Here is a 16,621-nt window from a genome sequence, read left to right as displayed (position 1 = left end):
GCCTAATTACCAATTAAATGTTTTGGAGGTATTGTCGTGCACCCCACGTGGAGTGTCTCACATCTGGACACAATTGTTAAGAAATAACTCTAGCTTTGATTATGGATAAAATGATTCATTCAGAAAACAGAGCAAGCCTTCTGGGCAGTAAACGTGCACGGTCCTAAGGAACTTGACTGATTCAGAAGTCCCCAAAAAGGCGCCTAAACAGAGGTACGCCGAGGTTAAATGCGTTCTCCTTAGGGGAGCCCTATTGGGTTCAAAGTGCGTGCGTGTGCGTGGTGAGTAGCTGCTACCTCTCTGCTGATTGGTGCGGTCAGCATGGCCTCAGGCCTTACTATCATGTTTGTTTCCTGCCACTGTGGCTAAGTAACAACAGGATGCCACCAAGTTACAGTCATACTTCTCTGTTACTCAATATCTGACATGGTCCTTTGTTTCATTTGCTAGTGCATAAGCTTAATCACTATACCTAGTATTAATCACAATACCTGATATAATCTTCCCACAGTATCAAGTCTTATACTAAGATGAGCGAGTATAGCATTATCTGTATCTTTTACCCACATTATCTGTGTCCGGATCCGTACTCTACTGGCGGGGCCTAAACCGGATATGTTCAGATTTAACCGGAAGTGGTTCTGGTTGTCTTGAAATGGTCGGGGCCTTTAACCGTATGTTATGTTTTAGCATGCAATTGATATGGGTTGATCAGAAATTGTAATATTTATTGCTGATTAGAAAACTATTTCCATGAACAGCATCAGCCATTCAGCTTCAGATTAGTGGTGTTGTCAATGGTAACAAACTATATAAGCCTACGTATATTTGGTGAAGGGAATTCTATGAATACAACAAGTACATTTATTGCTGATTTGAAAACTATTTATATGACAGCATCGAGCTTCAGATTAATGGTGTTGTCATGGTAACAACAACTGTATACAGAACAAGTTTTGCAACAATAAATACAGCAATGTGGGTGCAATTTAGTAAAATGTAATGAAAATAGTTTTCATACTCAATAAAAAACTTTCTTTTTTAACTTTAATTTGTGTGGGTGGGGAGGGTGGCAAGAAAGTTTCAGAAACTCAAAAAAAACTGGTTAGAGCCAGCAGGCAGTTTTTAATAAAAAACCACACAGACGGCAGAGATGCAACAGGAGTCCCTTCTACATAACTATGCTGAAAATCCCCATGTTACCAGAAGTCTCCTGGTTGATAGGTACTAGTTCAAACTGAAGTATAAAAACTGAAGCTGAAGAAACCCTAAATGTTTAACGGAAATCCCCGCAGACCTGAAGGGGAGAGAGCTGTTCGCTTCTCCGGTCCTGTTCTGAGTGAGCGGAGCTGCACACAGCAACAGAAAGAATTTGTGTGTGTGTTGGGAAGGGGCGCTGGGACTAGCCAATCACAGAAGTGTAAGGAGAGGCGTTGTGAACTAGCCTATCACAGACGGAGACACAGTCAGTGGAGACTTTCATTCAATCCGAGCACGGATATTGACTCGCATTACTCGTATAATACTTTTTACTCGGCAAAAGTGCTTTATCCGTACCGATACTCGTTTCAGCCGAATACTCGGCCATCCCTACTTAATACTTTACTTTTTAATCAAAAACAAAGAAGCCTAAATGGTAAATTATTTACAGTATTAATGTCAAGGTAGTTGGGAATTAACGATTTCTACGTATTTTTCAGCACAACTGGAAACCATGAAGTAGAAGCTGAGGCGCTATTCAAAAACTTGCAGATGTTTCAATTTCCCCTGAACGGACCCAAACCGCTGCGACCAGGCTGCCAACCAGACGCTGGGCGACCAGGCTGCCAACCAGACGCTGGGCGACCAGGCTGCCAACCAGACGCTGGGCGACCAGGCTGCCAACCAGACGCTGGGCGACCAGGCTGCCAACCAGACGCTGGGCGACCAGGCTGCCAACCAGACGCTGGGCGACCAGGCTGCCAACCAGACGCTGGGCGACCAGGCTGCCAACCAGACGCTGGGCGACCAGGCTGCCAACCAGACGCTGGGCGACCAGGCTGCCAACCAGACGCTGGGCGACCAGGCTGCCAACCAGACGCTGGGCGACCAGGCTGCCACCAGACGCTGGCGACCAGGCTGCCAACCAGACGCTGGGCGACCAGGCTGCCAACCTGACGTGCCTTTGACTGTTTCTGCATGTACCTACTTATATCTGTGGTGATATTAAACTGAACTGATTTTACCATACTTCTCTGATAAATTGTAAGCTATGAATGATTTAATCTGCCAGGAAGCACAACGGTTTCTTTTTGCCATTACTTTATGCATGCCTCCAAACTAAAACAATTGCACAAAAAGGTGATCACTTAGGGATCAACACTTCAAATTTTACATGTTAAGTTTCTTTATCAGAAATTAATTTCTATTAACCAAAATAATGGGTTTAAAATTTTATTATTGATGAAATTTATGAATTTTAGGGTTTTAAAATGCATAGTTTGGTTTTCCTAGGTCAATTTTTGACCTGTTGGTCCAATGGAACACTATTGTGCTTTATAGCAGATGAGCACATGTACCTGACCCACTAAAACACCTGCACACATACACGACCCCCCACAAACACACAATAATACAAACAGCAGCTGCAAACTACCTCATGTAATGGTAACATTGTGCTTTCCAACCCATTGAAATGCACACAGTACCAGAGACCTGCAAAAGATCACATTGTGCTCTCCTAAATAAACCTGCGCACACACACCTGGGGAAATGGTTATATATTGTACTTTTCAACAGATGAAGACATTAGTCCCAGATTTTCTTTTTTTTGCGATTATTGCAGTCCAAAATGCCAGATTTTTGCGGGAGCTTTTGTAAAGCTTTGTCTTGCAATAAAAGTTGCAATGTCTTTGGTTTTTTTAAATGTTTAAAAATAACTGGAGGAAAATAAAATTACTCTAGGCTAAATGTTTGTACTAATCTTCTAGAAAAAGGCTTAGGATGCTGCAAATGTGTAATATGAAACTGGCTGGAGGATTTAAGACTATTTGTTGAATTAATCGAATTTGAACATGTGTCTGTGGCTTGTTTATCTTTACATTGTTAATCCTCACCTGGCCTCGGACACATTCCTATGGTTTGATAAAGTATTTTGACTTTGACGCATCACTGCACTTATGTTATTGTAGCTGTTCTCAGTTTAGGTCATCCTGTACGATACGTCTCCAGTTTTTCCTGCATCCCCCATGTGTGTCATACTGAGACAAAGACTGGCACGTGGGACTGCTCGGATTAGTTGAAGTCAGGGGAGACTCTGGTTATTGGTCAAATTTACGGAAAAGTTGCAGTGATTGGTCAAAATTGGGGGTCGCACCAAAGTCACGGTGATTGGTTGAATTTGTGTGAATTGTACAATTACGACATTGCGAAATGCTGGAGGGACTGACACACACAGTTGTGTGTTCAGAATAATAGTGAATAAAACAGTGAATAATTCTCAAAATCATCCTTAGAATAGCTTTTAATTCCATAACATAAATACACTGGGAACGCTGCACATTCAATTCCAAATCACACTTACGTTATGACCTCAATAGTGTATGTGTGTGAGTGAGACTGTGTGTGTGTTTGTCTGTGTGCGTGTGTGTGTGTGTGTCTTTGTGAGAATGTATGTGTGTATATATGTTTCTGTGTGTGTGTACGTGAGAATGTATGTGGGTGTGATTGTGTGTGTGTGAGTGAGAGTGTGTGAGTGTGTGTAACATGGTCGCCAGGAAGTCCTCCTGGTGTTCTAACACTGTCGAGATAAGCCTCTTTAAACCATATTATTCTGCTTTTTAAATACAAAATTTAAAAAATACAATGTTCAGTGCAAATCTTGTAACACAGACTGAAAATAAGGATAAGAGATACATTGTGGTGACTTCCAGTACCTATGAGATAACACACATTGTTCATGGAGGTACATCTGCAATTTGATAGTCTGTGATGTGTCATTGGATTGCTACCACTCTTAAAGCATGCCTTTTGCTGTCAGAAGGATTTCAACCTGCGCGGGGGAGCCCCCCAATGGATTTCTAGTCCATCACCTTAGCCACTCGGCCACAATAATCTGAAAAGCAGTGCCATACCTGTTTGGACAAATGTTCATAAACTTTTCAATTGGTTAGTAGTAGTTACCAGACACGGGCAAAATGGAAATTGTAGTGCACTGTCTGTGTCTGTGGATCCATGTAGAGTCAGCTTAATTGATATGCTCCCTTTTTGGTTGGATAAAACACAACAATAAACAGTTAAAAAATAAAAACAGATAAACACAAGAATAAACAGTTAAAAAATAAAAACAGCTAAAACACAAGAATAAAAAGTTACAGGGCAGTATACAAAATTAAACATTAAAGAAATGAATAACCATTTAAAGAAAGGCAACATCAAGAAGAATGTTCTTCAGCCTTGATTTAAAAGTTATTGAAGATGAAAGCATAGCCAAGTCTTTCCAAATCCTGTTGACACATACGTCCTTTAACCCTTGATATTTTCTTAAGGTGATGATAGGCTGACTTTGTAATTGTCTTAATGTGGCTGTTAAAATTTAAGTCAACGACTTCACCAAGATTTCTGGCTTTGCAATCTCTGCAAAAAAATTAACTTTTGGAAATTAATCTTAATGCCTTAATTTAATAAAAAGGAAAAAGAAAAAGACAACGTTTAAGGACACCAGCTGTCTTGTCTAGCGATGGTGGTATAGTGGTGAGCATAGCTGCCTTCCAAGCAGCTGACCTGGGTTCGATTCCCAGCCGTCGCAGTAGTTTTCATTGTGTGGTTACTTGCTTTATTTGTCAAGAAGTAACCAGAAAGGTTACTTGCCCAACCCGATTTGATCAAATATTAGACATTTGTGCAAACAGGTATGAGTATTGTTTTCAGGTTGTTGTGGCCGAGTGGTTAAGGCGATGGACTAGAAATCCATTGGGGTCTCCCCACGCAGGTTCGAATCCTGCCAATGACGAAAGGTTTTCTTCCAGAATAATGGCAAACCAATGACACATCACAGTAACCCTAATTTCACTTGTGCCTTCATGGACATTGTTGTGTTACTTCATAGGTACTGGAAGCCAACTTTCTCCACCATTTCTTATCTGTCTGTGTTTCAAGATTTGCAGTGAGCGTTGTATTGTCCAGCAGAAAGGGAACAGGTGGGAACTTTTTGACTATGATTTATATCGTAGCAGTGCAATCATTTTGCCCAGGTTTAATTTCCAGCTACCGTAGTTGCATTTACAGGTTTTAAAGCCATCAACAACACATTTCAATTTCCTTGCGAGAGTCATCCCAAAAGGATTAATAAAGATTAGTCTGAGTCGATCTCAGAAAAAAGTCAAAAGAATTCCAAAATCTTCAGGGGATGTAGCTCAGTGGTAGAGCTCATGCTTTACATGTATGAGGACCTGGCATCTCCAGCAGGTATTATGGTAGAGTCTTTAAAAGAGCTGCAACAGATATTACCTCCTGTGGTAATCTGACTGGTAGACAGCACAACAAGCACTTTAAATTTACATGTTTTACAGTTTCTATTTACAGTATTTATTACCTGTAGTGTAGTATATTTACTGTATTACACTCCAGTTTTTATGGGTGTTACAGCAGGAATAAAAGTGTATGAGCACTGTATTTATTTATGGATGAAATAATCTCAACATGACATTAAGTTTACTCTTCAGCAGGTGGAGAGACATTTCACTTCAGACACTTGCAACATCAGTTGCTTTGTTAAACATCAACAGACTGGAAATATACTGCTGATACAAAACACAGGAATTAGCAGAGGATGGTTTTGATCCATCACTTCTGGATTATAGGCCCACACGCTTCCGCTGCGCCACTCTGCTCTGCTAGCATCATAGGGGCTGGAAAATGTGTGATCGACATTTTGAGGGAGGTTTGGGAATCTGTGGCAACCAAGGTTCCAACATTTTACGGCTTGTAAAGTTACACATTTGGTAGACCTTGCAACTATCTTTTATTTGAGCTCCCTGATTACTCACACATTGATCATTCACATGTAAGACTTGTGATTGGCTGGTGTTTTAAAAAAAGGCATTGTGAGTACAGATATAAACATCAGTAAGGAGTCAACCAAGTTGCCTCTTATCATTTTAGTTTGGACACCCAGTGAGGCTTACAATGTAAAGAGAGGAGCCTGGTTGGGCTAAAACTCTCCTCTGCTGGATCGGGCTGTACTGCACCGCCTAATATACACCCTTGACATATAGTCCTAATATTAATATATAGGCTTATATTGCAATCTCGTCAACCTACATGTAGGTGTACCTATATTTAAATAAACACACAGTAGCAAAGCTTATGCAGTGTTTTTTAATTTTACCTGTGTTTTTTTCTGTGAGGGACAACTCTGTCCGGCTTATTTATGTAGCATGGAAGCTAGCATTGGCTAACTAGCAGCCAGCCTGCTTCCAAACAAATAATTTTTAATTATCTCAACACTTTTTAACAGTCAAACTGAAACACTGGCGGTGAGCTCCAGGTCCTGCAGCTGCAGACGGACATGGATAGCTTCAGACCCGCTCACCACTAGTGTTGGTGGAATAGCAAGCTAGCGTTAGCAAACGAACCCCGCTTATAAATAAATACATTTTAATTATCCTAACACTTTAAACAGTCAAACTGAAACACTGGCGGTGAGCTCCAGGTCTTGCAGCCACGGACGGACCGCCATCAGTGGGTATAATGCGTGCCTTTTAAATTACATTTTTATTTTTTTTAAGCAGGCTGGTTGGTTAGTTTGCTAACGCTAGCTTGCTATTCCCCCAACACTGGCGGTGGGCTCATGGGGGGTTGCGCCGCTGCTATCGGGTCTGGAGCTTTCCATGTCACAGATCAGATCCCGTTGAGGTTGGCAGCGGAGATTTCTAGCGATGTTTCCCCGCTGGCCGAGCCCCACTGACGGCGGTCCGTCTGCGTCTGCAGCACCTGGAGCTCAGCGCCAGTGTTTCAGTTTAACTGTTAAAAAGTGTTGAGCTAATTAAAAGGTATTTACAGTATTTAGAAGCGGGCTGGATGCTAGTAAGCTTATGCTAGCTTTCATGCTACATAAATAAGCCGGACAGAGTTGTCCCTCATCTGGGGATAAAAACCCTGCTGCCCCCCCCCATCCTGTTGGCTCAGAGCTCCACAGGTACAACTTAGTTTTGCACCAAATGTATCGTAAGAAGTGTTGCAAAAGTCGAGGGGGCAGACTCGCCGCTGTGGAAAAGTGACTGAAGTGAAAAAAAAATGAAGCTACAAAAAATGAAGCTACAAGCTCTCAAATCATATTCTCTAAGTGCTCACATCACATCTACGCGCTCTGACATTTGCACCATATTTACCTTCATATTCTTTGTTGAACTTTATTGCTTTACAAACACCAAAGCAAGTAAGCGCTGTGACTAACATTACTCTTCTGAAGTGATTTTGGAGAGGGAAATTAGGTAGAAATACGCTGGTTGACTAGCACGACACCATTGTATTCATATAATAATCAATCCAGTGTTTAGCTGCTGGTCAGATTACACAGCGTTACGTACGTGAAGGACAAGACATATTTCATGTTAAGTATTTCCAGGTAATCTCTGCACCTCTAATCTCTGCACCTCTGTTATTCTAATATAACAATGTAATAAAATTTAAACAGGCAGTTTTGCATTTTCCACCACTGATTCATGGTTGTTTGACAGTAACTACCAGAAGTATTTCCAGGTAATCACTACACCTCTGTCTTACTACGTAATAAAATAGAAACAGGTAGTTTTGCATTTTGCACCACTGATTCATGGTTTTATTTCAGAAACTACCGGAAGCATTTCCAAGTAATCACTACACCTCTGTTTTTGTATTATTACCATGTAATTAAATCGAAACAGGCAGTTTTGTATTTTGCACCACTGCCTTCTAAATCTCTAACCATGCGCCATTTCTTGCCTAAAACAATATAACCAACAATATGTTAAATTAAATTTGATAGATGTAACTCCCTGATGGCTAGGATTTGGCGCCCTCACCGCTGCGGCCGGGGTTCAATTCCCGGTCAGGGAATGGTCAGGACTTGACAGATACAGATTTAAAAGAGCAAGTTTTTGTTGATTTGTCGTTCAACAATCGCCATTATATCGAATCAACAGCCAGGTGTAACCTAGCCAACAGTAGAAGAACGTAAACAAGCTAACTTTTAAATGTGCCAGAACTACAGACCAATACAACAACAGGCTTACATGAACTGACAACATCAGTTATAGGACTTACAGTTCTCAAAGACGCACACATTCTCAGCTGATTATCCTCCAGACAGCTAGTCTCTTTTTCTTTACTCTCACTTTTGTCTCCGTGTGCCGTGCGCGCCTGCTCGTGGTGTGAGGTGCATGTCCGCGCTATTCTCCGACATGGACTCCAAATCACACCTGATAGACAACCTTTAGTACAAAACTAAAGTAACAAGCCAATTTTGTAAAATGTAGGGCGTAGAAAGTACCGATATTGTGGTAAAATGTAAGGAGTAAAAGTAAAAAGTCGCCAAAAAAATAAAGAGTAAAGTAAAAATATCCAAAAAATCTACTTGAGTAAAGTAATGAAGTGTTTGTACTTTGTTATTTTGTTAACAAAGTATTTGTACTTCGTTACTTCCCATCTCTGATGACTGTAAAGATTAATATGTACATGGTTTCCAGAACTGTATCTTCTGATAGACATAAGGCCACTTGGGTTATCTTTGGGCTGCTCTATAGTCTCCTGAAGAATGATAAACCCTAGAGTTGGCTCACTCCAGATTATTTAAGCAACAAACATCCCTGGGTGGACTTGAACCACCATCCTTTCAGTTAACAGCCGACTGCGCTGACCTATTGCGCCACAGAGACTGCATATGTCTAATGTTTTTTTTAAATTTCTGATTCTGATGTAGAGATGGACAAACGACTCAAAAGCATAATACTTCTTGCCGTGACATAACAAGAAACAGTAAAAAAAAGAGGTTGGCGAGATAGAGTTCAAGACCCTTTTTTCAGGACACCCAAACTTTGTCGCTCAATATGGCAGGAATTCTATGCATCCAGGGCCAAATGTTTTACCATTTCATCCACTACGGGCCCCTAAGGAACTTTACATGTTTTTGTGAAGATTGACGACCAAATTGTTAGTTTTTCTGAAATTTTGCGAACCATTACAATGGCTTTCATAGCCTTGTTGGCGCAGTAGGCAGCGCGTCAGTCTCATAATCTGAAGGTCGTGAGTTCAACCCTCACACGGGGCAGGTGTTTTAAAAAACACTACTGCTGCTGAAAATACAGTGACAGGTGGTTGAACACTGGCACAAGCAAATGAATGGAATTTGTCATTCTTTGGTTATTTCTGAGATTGATACAATGAAAGGAATTATTTAAGAGTGGTAGCAAACCAGTGAAAAGGGTTATAGAACATATGTGATATGTCCTTGGACATACTATCCAAGCAGGGAGATGAGTACAGAGATGTGGGTGATAGCAAGATTGGTTGCCCATTATTCATTTAGACTTACCAGCAACATTGTTATGATACAAACCTGCTTGAAAAACAGCCACAATTCTTTTTAAAGACTTGTGCATGGAAAACAAATGATATGGCAGTGTCTGAAGTGTTTAGGCATGTCAAATGGACAACTCATCTAGCAGACGCCTGAACAGGGACTTGAACCCTGGACCCTCAGATTAAAAGTCTGATGCTCTACCGACTGAGCTACCCAGGCTTCAAAAATGATTTGCTGTGGAAAAAACAATCTGCTGAACTACAAATTGAAGTTTAAGTAAATGAAGACCATTAAGCTGTTGCCATGATCACATGGTCTTCTGGACAGCAGGAGGGTAGACCATGATTTGCACATTGCCTGAGAACACCAAATGTTATTGCACAAACTGGTTGAAAATTTGCCAAAAAGGTTAAAAAGCTCAAAGTCACAACTCATCATGGCAACTAGCAGACTGTGAACATCCTGCAAACCTGCATGACAGATGACGATAGCGAGCACTTCATACATATCCCAGAATCAAGCTGTTGCCTTACCAGGGACTTGAGCTGTGGTTTTCTTTTTCGCTGAAAACGTTGATAACCTAATGCAATTTTATGGCTCCAGACAAATAAACTTTACTGCTAGTTGGTACAATAAAACAACTCTCCCTCTTGATCAGCTTCCTCTTGACGGAAAAAATCCACCAGATGACTTGCCATCCAAGCAGGGAGATCAGCACAGAGATTTGGGTGCCATCAAGACAGATGTAGGTTGCCCATTGATCATTTAGAGATAGCACCCGCATTGTTATGATGCAAACCTGCATGAAAAACAGTCACATTTCTTTTTAAAAGACTTGTGCATGTTACTTACATGATACAACAGTGTCTGAAAGTGTTAAGGATTGCCAAAGTGTACAATTTATCATGGCAGCAAGCAAAATGTGCAACTGTACGCCTGAACAGGGACTTGAACCCTGGACCCTCAGAATAAAAGTCTGATGCTCTACCGACTGAGCTACCCACGCTTCTAAAAAGAGGGCTGTGGGAAAAAGAAGTGCCGTTATTGCTTCCTAAACCCAACCGTCCCATTGTTGTCCCACATGTCATGGTTAACACAAATATGCCCATTTCGTTATTTCGTTAATTATTTGGCTGCTGGCTTTTCCTCCTCTTCCTCATCCCAGTCAGTCGCCGTAGTTCTAGTGCCAGGCTGAGACTTCGCTCCCCAGTGTGACGTCATCGCCGAATTGACTTAATAAACCAGCGAATACTAAAAATTACCAAAAACTAACTTTTAACATTATTTGGAGACATTTAAAAAAATGATATAAATACATATCTTGAGTGCTTTTTGTACCCAATAATCAACAGTGGTGGTTAACCCGCAACATTCTGAGACCAATTAATGCAAAGAAAGGACTGGAGCATTTATTGTAGAGAATAAGTAGACTGACACTGAAGTATTGAGACAACAGTGACTGAAAATCTAATTCAATCTACATATCGGTCTTCTTAAAGATCTAAATAGATTTTCTCACCTCAGAGTCATCTGGAGCACGTAACGATTAGCTTCTGTCCCTCTGAACCCTGAGTGACAATCACTCTGCAGTGAATGAGATGCAGTTCCCCCCCCCAGTCCAACCAAGACTATACTTTCAGGGATCGTTTCTAAAGTTTCTGACTTGAGGAATGTGGTTCTAAAGTGTTTGGTCTCGCTGACCACGATGATGATTTGTGATATTCCTTTCTGAGCGTGAAGCTGACAGAGAGTAATGATTCACTTCATATGCTCTCTGTCATTGATGATTGTTCTTTGCTTCTTTATGGAGCATTGAGGAAGGGAATAAGATTCTGAGTGGTAGGAGCAGATATGTAGAAATTAACACGTGTGAAGGTAAACAAATATGCTAAGTTATAGTCAGTCTTGAAGTATGTTTAGTCCATGGTGGACAAGGTTCTTGAAAAGGTTAACACCTACCTTTCTTGACTTTAATGTCTTATGTCCAGTGTAAAAATGTAAACTGATTAAACCATTATTCAATTTTATTTCTATCTTTGCTTTTCCTACTTTGACATGTAAAAAAATTTGCATTGTTTGAAAGCCCATCTCTACACAGCCATGTTCCACTCCCACAGGTGTTTCCACTTGACTAATCAGACTGTGTGGCCTTTACAGGCTCAGCTTGATTGACATGTATAAAAGGGGTGGAACGGTACACTGAAGTCCAGGTGGACGGGATGGCATGTTGGAACGAGGTTTGAGTACATACAGCAAATACTTGAAGCCAGGTTACTCTACGAGTGGATACGGGGCTTTGAAGGTGATGTGGAAATCCTGATTGATTCAGTGATTTTTTGGCCTTATTTGTATTTGGATCTAAAGGCTGGTTAACCACTGTAGGGAGGAGACGTTGGACAGTTTTTTTGTCTCGTTCCAGTGATTGGCATGTCTGGGTGATGGCGTTGGATATGTTGGATTTATTCCAATAACGTACCAACAACGCCGACCCACAGTCCTCGTTTTATCCACCACTTTCTCACCTGTACTACTGGAACTGACTGGGAAACCAAAGTTTCCCCGTGGGTCGCACACTACTCGCCGTAGGAGAGGCTGCTCTTCCTTAGTGCTGCTGGCTCTGACTCATATGAAGGGAAATATGGGCAAAGGTGAGAGCTTGCAGAATTTATATATTAAATTTGCACTTGTAAAAATAAAATTTGCACTTGTAAAAATACACACGTGTGATCTTAATTTGATGTCACACAATGAAAAAAACACGAGAGCTTGTAGAAAAAATCTGATTTGTAATTTGCACTCGTAGAAAATATTCACACACCGGTATTCTGAATGTGAAGTCACAGAAAAAATATTCACAAATGTGTAGATTGACATTTCCATGAACAGAATGACAGCTGCAAGCGTGTAGTGCAACATTCACTCGTGTACTTGTTTTTAATTCTGGTTCATTTTCCATCACAACCACAACTCAGTGATTACAACGTCTCAAACTAATTAGTACCTGTGGACTGAGTCTGTGAAGCTCTGAGCCAACAGGACGGGGGGAATCAGGGTTCTATCACCAGATGAGGGACAACTCTGTCTGGCTTATTTATGTAACATTGAAGCTACCATAATCTGGAGCACGTAACGATTAGCTTCTGTCCTCTGAACCCTGAGTGACAATCACTCTGCAGTGAATGAGATGCAGTTTCCCCCCCCCCTCAGTCTAAACAAGACTATACTTTCAGGGATCATTTCTAGAGTTTCTGACTTGAGGAATGTGTTTCTAAAGTGTTTGGTCTCGCTGACCACGATGATGTTCGTGATATTCCTTTCTGAGCGTGAAGCTGACAGAGAGTAATGATTCACTTCGTATGCTCTCTGTTATTGATGATCATTCTTTGCTTCTTTATGGAATATTGAGGAAGGGAATATGATCTGAGTGGCATTAGTAGATGTGTGGAAACTAATGTGAATAACATAATGAAACATGCTAAGCTATTTATTTAGCTACAGTTATTGCCAATCTTAAGTATTTATCTTGTCCATGTTGGACAATGTTACTCTAAAGAGTTAGGGTTACCTCAGCGACCTCCATCAGGGAAATTGACGACAATCCCCCATTATCCTTCACCTCTGTCTCTACCACAGAGACCATGTCAGCTGGATTTAGGAGTTCCTCAAAGTTCTCCTTCCACCGCTCTAGTACTTCCTCAATTGAGGTCAACAACGTCCCATCCTTACTGTACACAGCTTGGATGGTTCCCCGCTTCCCTCTCCTGAGATGGCGAACAGTTTTCCAGAAGCACCTTGGTGCTGATCGAAAGTCCTTCTCCATATCTTCTCTGAACGTCTCCCTTGCTTTACCTCTGTCACGACAGAGGCTGCAGTCCTTTGGGCCCGTCGGTACCTTGCCACTGCCTCCAGAGTCCGCTGGGTAACATATCCCGGAAGGACTTCTTCAGTCGGACGGCTTCAATGACCACTGGTGTCCACCAGGGTGTCCGTGGGTTACCGCCCCTTGAGGCACCTAAGACTAGGGCTGCACAATTAATCGAATTTAATCGCGATCACGATTTGGACTTCCCACGATCAAATTTGCGTGATCGAGCGATTATTTTTTATAAAGCGTCATTTCATAGAACGCTCCGGGTTTTTGCAAAGCCAATCTCCCGCTCCGTAAAGCCGTCTGCTCATGAGCCATCAGAGTAGTTCACTGCACCATGTGCAGCTTATTTTCTAGATGTAGACAGTCCCAGAGGACAGAGTAGCTTGAGGAAAACTCAACAGATAGCATCGTTATTCGTCAGTCTCAAGGTTTACCAGTTTACCAGTAACGCAACATTATGTCCCGTGACCCCGTCTGTTGTTTTTCAGACAACAGCAGTGACCAGAGCTAGTCGGTGCTAGTAGCGTCTGTTAGCTGTTAGCTCCTCTAGGACGCACCGGTGCTAATGTCCTCGCATCCGCTGCAATGCTGTTTATATTGATATGGTTTAATTTTGCGTTACATGACCCATTTCGTCTGTAAAGCCGTGCCTGTGTGGGATCTTTCTACGCTCTCTCGTCCTACTCTCTCTCCTCTACTCTCCGCGGCCGCCGGTTCAAACTTCTGACATTTGTCTACAAATTTAATTTTATTAACACAGCTGTATATTGTTAAATATGAGGGTTAAACCTGTATTTGTACCAGTGTTTCCATGGTAACTCTGCTATTGCGGCCGCCACGGCAAAGAACACAGGAGAAGTTATTGAATGCAGCTAACTTCAGTTGGTAGAGTACCAGCGTGAGACGGAGCTGCTGGACCTGGACCTGGGCCAGAGATGTGACCCATGGCCAGAATATCATAGTTCATAAAAATGCAGCGCAGTGAAGATACAGACGTTTCATACACACGCCGTGTTTATCCGCCATTCGACCCGTGCGGGACCGTTCATGATGAGTCAGCCGTCTCTCTGTGAGTAGCGTCCCACACTCCCTCTTGCAGTTATAAATAGCCTATATGACAATACAATTTGTTTGGTTAAAATCAACAAATAATCGTGAGAATAATCGCGATCAAAATTTTGATCAAAATAATCGTGATTATCATTTTGGCCATAATCGTGCAGCCCTACCTAAGACCCTAAGACCACAGCTCGCCACCACAGCTTCAGCAATGGAAACTTTGAACATTGTCCACTCAGGTTCAATGCCCCCAGCCTCCACAGGGATGCACGAAAAGCTCCGCCGGAGGTGTCAGTTGAAAGTCTGGGGCCTCCTCCAGACGTTCCCAATTACCCGTACCACCGTTTGGGCTTACCAGGTCTGTCCAGAGTCCTCCCCCATACCCTGACCCAACTCACCACCAGATGGTGATCAGTAGACAGTTCCGCTCCTCTCTTCACCCAAGTGTCCAAAACATACAGCCTCAGATCAGATAAAACAATTATGAAATCGATCATTGATCTTCGGCCAAGGGTGTTCTGGTACCACGCACACTTATGAGCACCCTATGTTTGAACATGGTGTTTGTTATGGACCATCCATGACTAGCCAGAAGTGCAACAACAGACAATCACTCTGGTTCAGATCAGGTGGCCGTTCCTCCCAATCACGCTTCTCCAAGTATCTCCATCATTGCCCACGTGTGCGTTGAAGTCCCACAGCAGAACTATGGAGTCCCCTACTGGAGCCCCATAGAGGACTCTATTCAAGGTCTCCAAGAAGGCCAAATACCCAAACTCTTGTTTGGTGCATATGCACAAACATGTGGAAAAAATAATGTCCTTAATAAAAATCGATGAGTGGTCCCTGTCCCACATACCCCCCGGCCATAGTTACACAAGCATATCCTCTGTTTCCCCAAGCACTCATTACCTAATACCCAATAATACATTACACAATCTTTATTTGAAAAAAAATGCTATCCCATTGTTAGTACACGTCAGTGTCACTAGTCTAAAGCCTCCTGTCCACTATCTTGTCGGGATCATTTGGATGCAGCCTTGGCCCTTCACCAGGCGAGGTCGCTGTTACTGAAGCTTCTAGTAATTAACCCATTTTCAACCAATTCCTCTAAGTGGTTCGTGCTTCACCAAAGCTTCATTTGCCCTTCACTATCAGCCTAGTTTCTTGACTTTGTAATGCCTTATTCTACTGTAAAAATGTAAATTGAGTTGAGCCATAATTCATTTTTATTATACCTTTGCTTTTCCTACTGTGCATTTCAAAATGTCAAAAGGTACATTGTTTGAAAGCCCATCTCTACACATCCATGTTCCACTCCCCAGGTGGTTTCACAACGTGCTAGTTGTCCCTTAAATTCACAGTTTATTTTTGTAATTTTTGGTGGTGTTTTCTGTATTTAAAAAAAACAACAGAAAAATTCTGTAAAGTTAACATGAAAATGTATGTAAAAGTACAGATCTGCTTTAGAGTGTATCGAGTCCTGACCATTCCCTGACCGGAATCGAACCCCGGGCCGCTGCAGTGAGAGCGCCGAATCCTAGCCACTAGACCATCAGGGAGTCATATATTCCAAATTTATCTTGTAGATGTGAGTTCCTTTTCACTTACTGGAATAACTCATTGTTTTAGGCAAGGAATGGCTCCTGGCTAGATCTTCAGAAGGCAGGACATGACAGATTACACATCTGTCACATAGTCAGTTTGTACTCTTAAATACCAAGTCTCTTGCTGTTCCTTGACTAGTTGGCCACCCCTGCTTTGCATCGCTCCGGTAAGTAGAAAGCAATCTGTTATGCACCTTTGCATTGCACTAAAATGTCAAAATTTGGACCTGAATCCAAAATAACATTACTTACTTGACATTCACAGACATTGTTTTTTGGGGAAAAAATGTTGTTAGGGGTTTAGTTACTGTTTGAAAAATGAAAAGAATTGTTATTGAAATGGAGGCAGATTAAGTATTTATGATCAATGATGTCAACAGGATACATCCGCTGTCGGGGGTTTGATTTAAAGGGAATGGAACTCTTTAAAAGTGTTTGGGTTCAGCGTTAAACTAATGAGGGAAGAATTTGACAAATCTAATCAACCAAAAAAAGTCTAGGAACTTAGTCTTTCAATGTTATAACCTGTATCTGTCAAGTCCTGAC

General features: G+C 41.7%; 6 non-coding genes across 6 annotated transcripts; 5 read left to right on the top strand and 1 right to left on the bottom strand.

The window, feature by feature from the left end:
- Positions 1 to 4,714: 4,714 nt before the first annotated feature.
- On the top strand, positions 4,715 to 4,786 carry trnag-ucc (transfer RNA glycine (anticodon UCC)). The gene has a single exon. It is a non-coding gene; the product is annotated as a tRNA-Gly (tRNA).
- Positions 4,787 to 4,908: 122 nt separating this feature from the next.
- Positions 4,909 to 4,990, top strand: trnas-aga (transfer RNA serine (anticodon AGA)). The gene has a single exon. It is a non-coding gene; the product is annotated as a tRNA-Ser (tRNA).
- Positions 4,991 to 9,213: 4,223 nt separating this feature from the next.
- trnam-cau (transfer RNA methionine (anticodon CAU)) lies at positions 9,214 to 9,286 on the top strand. The gene has a single exon. It is a non-coding gene; the product is annotated as a tRNA-Met (tRNA).
- Positions 9,287 to 9,684: 398 nt separating this feature from the next.
- Positions 9,685 to 9,757, bottom strand: trnak-uuu (transfer RNA lysine (anticodon UUU)). Its single transcript has one exon. It is a non-coding gene; the product is annotated as a tRNA-Lys (tRNA).
- A 1,405-nt stretch (positions 9,758 to 11,162) lies between these two features.
- Positions 11,163 to 11,379, top strand: LOC116676177 (small nucleolar RNA U3). The gene has a single exon (XR_004328607.1). It is a non-coding gene; the product is annotated as a small nucleolar RNA U3 (small nucleolar RNA).
- A 1,373-nt stretch (positions 11,380 to 12,752) lies between these two features.
- LOC116676178 (small nucleolar RNA U3) lies at positions 12,753 to 12,967 on the top strand. Its single transcript, XR_004328608.1, has one exon. It is a non-coding gene; the product is annotated as a small nucleolar RNA U3 (small nucleolar RNA).
- The last annotated feature ends 3,654 nt before the right edge of the window (positions 12,968 to 16,621 follow it).

This window comes from Etheostoma spectabile, unplaced genomic scaffold (assembly GCF_008692095.1).
Source record: "Etheostoma spectabile isolate EspeVRDwgs_2016 unplaced genomic scaffold, UIUC_Espe_1.0 scaffold00002817, whole genome shotgun sequence".
Taxonomy (NCBI): Eukaryota; Metazoa; Chordata; class Actinopteri; order Perciformes; family Percidae; genus Etheostoma; species Etheostoma spectabile.
This window is presented reverse-complemented; position numbering and strand designations above follow the sequence as displayed.